This window comes from Schistocerca americana, chromosome 7, assembly GCF_021461395.2.
Source record: "Schistocerca americana isolate TAMUIC-IGC-003095 chromosome 7, iqSchAmer2.1, whole genome shotgun sequence".
NCBI classification, from domain to species: Eukaryota; Metazoa; Arthropoda; class Insecta; order Orthoptera; family Acrididae; genus Schistocerca; species Schistocerca americana.
The window spans coordinates 476,779,193-476,785,677 of NC_060125.1; the positions used below are offsets into that span (position 1 = coordinate 476,779,193).

The 6,485-nt window shown below is 45.9% G+C and overlaps 1 pseudogene; it reads right to left on the bottom strand.

The window, feature by feature from the left end:
• Positions 1 to 5,514: 5,514 nt before the first annotated feature.
• On the bottom strand, positions 5,515 to 5,632 carry LOC124623544 (annotated as a pseudogene).
• Between the last annotated feature and the right edge of the window lie 853 nt (positions 5,633 to 6,485).

Consider the following 6,485-nt stretch of genomic DNA (forward strand, 5'->3'; position numbering starts at 1 on the left):
AAAATGAAGTGTGTGCAATGTTTATCTCGTGAACCTAGCTAACGACGTGTGGACGCCTGCTCGTTTCGACTGAAATGAAAAACGCGGACAATTCTTTCTTGGAAAAATTCATAATGGGTGACTACACTTGGTGTTATCAATACGAACCTACCACAAAACGACAAACTGCAGAATGAAATTAGAATAATACCTTCAGCTGCTAACGGGCGTTGATATATATATCAACCGGGACAGGTGAAAATGTGTGCCCCGACCGGGACTCGAACCCGGGATCTTCTGCTTGCGTGGCAGACGCTCTATCCATCTTTCTTTTTTTTTTAATCTATTTTGTTCGCTTTCGTTCGTTGCATCTGCTCGGGGCGGACGTCTGTTCCTTAGGACGTGTCCGAAAGAACAGACACCATATCCATGTAACTATATAGTTCTGTCGATACTGGCCATGACCTCCTTCTTATGGGACTTGGTAAGAATGTATTCCACGAGTAATGAGTGTGTTGGGTAGGGACACTACGAATGTAGTATATGGACATATAACATGAGAGTGTGAGTCTCGCGGGAGGCGTGCGCGAGATAATCCCTGCAGTCGCACTCTGTGGTTCAGATGGATAGAGGGTCTGCCATGTAAGCAGGAGATCCCGGGTTCGAGGCCCGGTCGGGGCACACATTTTCACCTGTCCCCTTTGATATATATCAACGCCCGTCAGCAGCTGAAGGTATTAATATATAATTCTAATTTCGTTCTAGACGGCTGCAGGTCGTCATGGTGTCTGTTCTTTCGGACATGTCCGAAAGAACTTCGGACATGTCCGAAAGAACAGACACCATATCCATATAAATGCAGAATAGGTCTCCGAGGGTTCGCCAAGACTGAAGGAGGTGCGAATGACAAAACCGTAAGCGAAGGTAATGTTCATCGCCTTTTTTGATGCCCGCGGCTTTAACGACAAGGAATTTGTTCTCACTGGCTCCACTGTAACCCAGTATTCTTCGGATGTCATCGATCGGCTGTGCGAGAGGATTCAGAGGCTCAGTCCTCACAAGGGAACCTCCCCATCGCACCCCCCTCAGATTTAGCTATAAGTTGGCACAGCGGATAGGCCTTGAAAAACTGAACGCGGATCAATCGAGAAAACAGGAAGAAGTTGTGTGGAACTATGAAAAAAATAAACAAATATAAAAACTGAGTAGTCCATGCGCATCATAGGCAACATCAAGGAGACTGTAAGCTTAGGCGCGCCGTGGTCCCGTGGTTAGCGTGAGCAACTACTGAACGAGAGGTTCTTGGTTCAAGTCTTCCCTCGAGTGAGAAGTTTACTTTTTTTATTTTCGCAAAGTTATGATCTGTCCGTTCGTTCATTGACGTCTCTGTTCACTGTAATAAGTTTAGTGTCTGTGTTTTGCGACCGCACCGTAAAACCGTGCGATTAGTAGACGAAAGGACGTGCCTCTCCAATGGGAACCGAAAACATTTGATCGCAAGGTCCTAGATCAACCGATTCCTCCACAGGAAAACACGTCTGATATATTCTATACGACACTGGTGACGCCGTGTGCGTCACATGACAGGAATATGTCGTCGACCCACCTAACTTCTGCACTTGGGGAATGGGTAAAAAGATTCTTCTACCTTGCCCGATTTAGGTTTTCTTGTGGATGTGATAATCACTCCCAAAAAAGTGATGAAAACATAAGAGTTTGTCACATAAACTGCAACAAATGAATGCAACAGTTTCACAGACACACAGTTTTCCCTGTGCTCTGCCAAAAACCTGTTTTTAACGTTTTCAAGTTTTTCCGTGTGTAGACCGTCAAATCCTGCATATGTCCAAACAAATCTGAACATGTCCTGGAATTTTGGAGAGCGAAGTTGATTATGTGTGAGTGCCTGAACTTTGATAATTGTCTGAAAATAAAAAATTAAAATTTTCACTCGAGGGAAGAATCGAACCAAGGGCCTCTCGTTTCGCAGCTACTTACGCTAACCATGGGACCACGGCACTACTGAGCCCATATATTCCGAAATGTTACCTATCTTGCACATGGACTACTCAGTTTGTATATTTTGCTTATTTTTTTCATAGTTCCACACAACTTCTTCCTGTTTTCTCGATCTGTCTTCAGCTTTTCAAAGCCTATCCACTGTGCCAACTTATAACTAAATCTGAGTGGGGTGCGATGGGGAGGTTCCCTTGTCAGCAATGGAAAGGGCAGGATTTCATCTTCCTACACGCCAATGCGCCCACTTTCACGGCTGCAGCTGTAATGCAGTTTCTAGCGAAAAACAAGTGCCAGTTATCAAATACGCTCTATATTCACACGATCTCGCGCCGAGTGACTGGTTTTATTTCCAAAAATAAAAATTCACGTCACGAGCCAACACTTTGATGACATAACCGACATTCAGGCCCTTGTGACGCTCGAGGTGAACATCCCGAAGAAGGACTCTTCCGACACTTTCACTTGGTTGTATGAACGTGTTATTCATTGTACTCTAGAGGATGGACACTATTCAGATCACCTGGAGCATTAAAACCAGCATATTAACTTTTATCTATTTTTTATTAATCCAGTCCAGAAACATTCTGGACTGCAAGTACACGTAATGGACCTTATACCCAATCCCTTACCGCGCAAAACTAATCTTACCTAGAAAAAGTGCATGAGTCTCACAGTCACCATCAGAAATAGTGTCACAAACAGATTAATGTCCGCCGTTGGTTGTCGGTCTGTTTACGTGACTTCTTCAGTAACACACAGCTTTTCATTAGATTTGCGCACAAGTTTTGTCTAAGCTAATCACATTCGATGTAACTTTTTATGATTTTCCTTTGTTTTATGGAAACAAGTTAATGAGCGAAAATTTACCCACCTGTATCACGATGCAAGTTTCCTTGGAACAACTGCGGGATAAATTATAGTGGCAACATTTCATCCCGAGACTAGATGTGACAAAGTTACCAACATGGACACTTTGGTAGCGGTGTTATTGCGCACTCTACATATGCCGATAGTCGAAGCTAAGGTGCCTCCTTGTTAAACATGTCATGTTATTAGATCTATCTGCTAGTTTGACATTGTTTTCTTTCCGAGTATTTTTCTTAGACATAATACATCTTCTTCAGCCTCGGGACTAATTCAGAATATATAACGAACTGTGGACCATTATTTGAGGGAATCCAGTTTTTGAACCATTCTCTTAAACACATTTCAGTGAGCTGAAAGATAATTTCTTTTATCTAAACAAAAAGTCCACTTGTGAAAAGTAATCTCCATAGTTTCATATTTTGATCGTTATCTTTACTTTTACTGCCGGCCGCAGTGGCCGAGCGGTTCTAGGCGCTCAGTCCGGAACCGCGCGACTGCTACGGTCGCAGGTTCCAATCCTGCCTCGGGCATGGATGTGTGTGATGTCCTTAGGTTAGTTAGGTTTAAGTAGTTCTAAGTTCTAGGGGACTGAAGACCACAGCTGTTGAGTCCCATAGTGCTCAGAGCTATTTGAACCATTTACTTTTACAGTTCCGTCAAGAGCATTTAATTAACTACAAGCCTTTACTGAGCTTTCAGTGTAATATGATAAGCAATGCAACAAGGAATAAATGCCCAAAATAATCGGATAATCTGAGCAGATTAAAATTAATTGACAAATAACATAACTTAACAGCAAAATGTTTGAGGTTTCGGGACAGAACCACTGGCAGTTGTGTCAGCTTGTTTGGGCATCTGTCTATAGCTGTTATATTATTAATTGCACTACTGATAAATTGATAATAAAACCTACTGGCCGTTATCTAGAGCAATAGAAGTAAACCCTCGAAAGACGGGCGAAGGGTCGAAAGTGTTTCTTTTAGGAAGGAACACGTACAGCGTTGTTGTTACCTAGTAAGATTCGCAACACTTCGAAAAACCTGGGAAAAATTGTAACACTAACAAGACAGAATGACAGAAATGTTGTTAGTTGTTCAAATTAACCCGAGCCTCTCCATAATTTGTCACACTACGAAGCATGTAACGAGCCGTCTTTGTTACGGCGGGACCATTGTATGAACTTCACCTCGTCACGCAGCTCACAATAACAATGGTGATGACGAATGGAAACTGAAATCACTTTCAGATCATACGCAACAAAGCCGCGAACTAACAATTGAAATCCCATGGACCTACTAATACGGACTACCTGAAAGCTGAGTCCATTGTTCCAAGCTGAAAAAAAAAGAGCATCTGACAGCTCCTACTCGCGCTACCAGGTTTAAAGGCTACGTCAGTTATATTACTCAGAAATTATTGTTACACGACACAGTAGAACGAATTTTATTCACAAAATAGTGTGAATCCGATGGCACTTACTTGATCAGTTCACGATGCCGACACCGATCACAAAGTAGGAACCGTGCAGTATAAAAACAGTTTTAGATAAAAATGAGCAGAAAACGTAGTGGGTAAACTTCTTTGAGTGACTGAAATGAGCTAAATCCTTGCGACCGTAGCTGCTGGAATCTCCACGCAGCTGCCGCCGTCCACAGCGGCTGGCTTTTCTCCAAGTAACGCGGATTTTCTTAAAAAGCGTTTCGCGTCGGCGCGATCCGCCGCTTACCAGTTCATCGGACCCCCCGCGTCCGTGTTCAGATACTCTTTCGCACTGCCCTCCGGACAACACTGACCATTGGAGTTTTTGGTATTGTTGTGCGGAGACACTTCTCGTTTAGCATGCGGCGACCACAGCAAATACACAGTCCACCGGCGGAGAACAGGTTGCGGAGCGATACCGCGGCCTCCGCGCGAAGTGGGCAGCTAGCGGCTGGCAGCACAAACACCGACTCACCTGTGCGTCTCTTGGTCGCGCGCGTCCCAGCCGTGTCCAGGACTAGTCTACCCCGTGCAGTTCCCAGCTTTAAGTGAGACGCTCAGGTAAGCAGTGCACGGGTGGTGGGGACGGTAGTGGGGGGGCGGTCATGGGAGGGGGGGGGGGGGATGGTCGGCGCGCGCCGCAACTGTCCGTCGCGCGTTTCATGCCACTTTTCGCTTTATCTAAGCGAGTGCCGGCAACCACTTTGCGGCGATATCAGTGCGTCTTACCTCAGCGGCGACCTCGTATATCTCTTCTGTCGCCTTATTGACACACCGACGCGGTGACTGTGGTCTTATGGTTGAGACAGTGGACGCTTATAACCCGCTCAAAAGTATCCGGACACCTATTAGTGAACATTAATTTAGCATCTGTTCAACCTTCGCCTTTATGACGGAATGAATTCTGCTGGGAACATGTTCAGTGAGGTGTTTGTATGTCTGTGGAGTTGTACCACCTCAAGTGTTGTTTTGCATTAACTCTTCCCGAACAGGCCATGAAGGCCCAACGGTACAGACCGGATGTCGTGTCATTCTCAGCCCATAGGCGCCACTGGATGCGTATATAGAGGGGCATGTGGTCAGCACACCGCCCCCCGACGTATGTCAGTTTCGGACACCGGAGTCGCTACATCTCTATCAAGTAGCTTCTCAGTTTGCCAAACAAGGGCATGCCAACAGCGCTCGACAGACCGGATGCTCACCCATCCAAGTCCTAGCCCAGCCCGACAGCGCTTAACTTCGGTGATCTGATGGGAACCGGTGCTACCACTGCGGCAAGGCCGTTGGCGTTGTTTAGCATTGACTACAAAAATATATGGCTTCTGAGGAATTATTCTACCATAGTAGCCCATTCTTCCTTTATAGTCGAAACCAGAGAGAGCAGTGATGGAGTCTAGAGTGTGGAGCAAAGTCTACATTCTCACTCATCCCTAAGGTTTTGTGGCCGTGCGGTTCTAGGCGCAGCAGTCTAGAACCGCGTGACCGCTACGGTCGCAGGTTCGAATCCTGCCTCGGGCATGGATGTGTGTGATCTCCTTAGGTTAGTTAGGTTTAAGTAGTTCTAAGTTCTAGGGGTCTGATGACCACGGATGTTAAGTCCCATAGTGCTCAGAGCTCAAGGTGTTACATTTGGATTCAGGTCGAGACGCTGAGCAAGTCAGTTCTCTTTGAGAAATGATGTAAATATGCAGACGGAAGTGACGAATAAAAATTTGTACCAAGAACAGGATTCGAACCTGGGTCTTCTGGCCACTAGACAGATGCGGTAACCTACACGCCACCCTGGCACAGTGCCTTTGCACAACTGCAAGGGGTCCCCTAGCGTGCCTCCATCCTTAGTCCAAATTCCCATTCACGCCTGAACCCACTTGATATTCTCCCTAAACTCGAACAGCAGTGCAGAGACTCTCCAACTATGTTGGAAAGCGAATTTGAACTGAGGAGGGAAGCGTGCTAGGGTTGTCCGTGCAGTTCTGCAAAGCCACTCTGCCAGGGCAGTGTAGCAGTTCGTTCAAAAATGGGTCTGAGCACTTAAGTGCAAGGGAACACACAATAAGCATGAAACACACTCCTTTACCGTAAGACCACCTCCTCTTTACACTTGGCACTACACCTGCTGGCGTGGCCGAGCGGTTCTAGGC